This window comes from Carlito syrichta, unplaced genomic scaffold, assembly GCF_000164805.1.
Source record: "Carlito syrichta isolate Samal-C Ts95f unplaced genomic scaffold, Tarsius_syrichta-2.0.1 Scaffold302339, whole genome shotgun sequence".
Lineage (NCBI taxonomy): Eukaryota > Metazoa > Chordata > Mammalia > Primates > Tarsiidae > Carlito > Carlito syrichta.
Window position 1 is genome coordinate 485,432 of NW_007246435.1, and position 370 is coordinate 485,801.

Genomic DNA, 370 nt, shown 5'->3' on the forward strand with positions numbered 1-370 from the left:
TGATGAACATAGATGTCAAAATTCTCAACAAGATCCTAGCAAACTGGATTCAACAACACATCTCAAAAATCATCCATCATGACCAAGTAGGCTTCATCCCTGTGATGCAAGGCTGGTTCAACATTCGCAAGACAATAAATGTAATTAAATATATCAACAGACATCAAAACAAAAACCACATGATTATGTCATTTGATGCAGAAAAAGCTTTTGATAAAATCCAGCACCCCTTCCTGATAAAAATCCTCGAACACCTAGGCATACATGGAACATACATCAAAATAGTAAAGTCCATCTATGAGAAACCCACAGCCAGCATACTCCTAAACAGACAAAAATTGGAACCATTTCCCCTGAAAACTGGAACAAG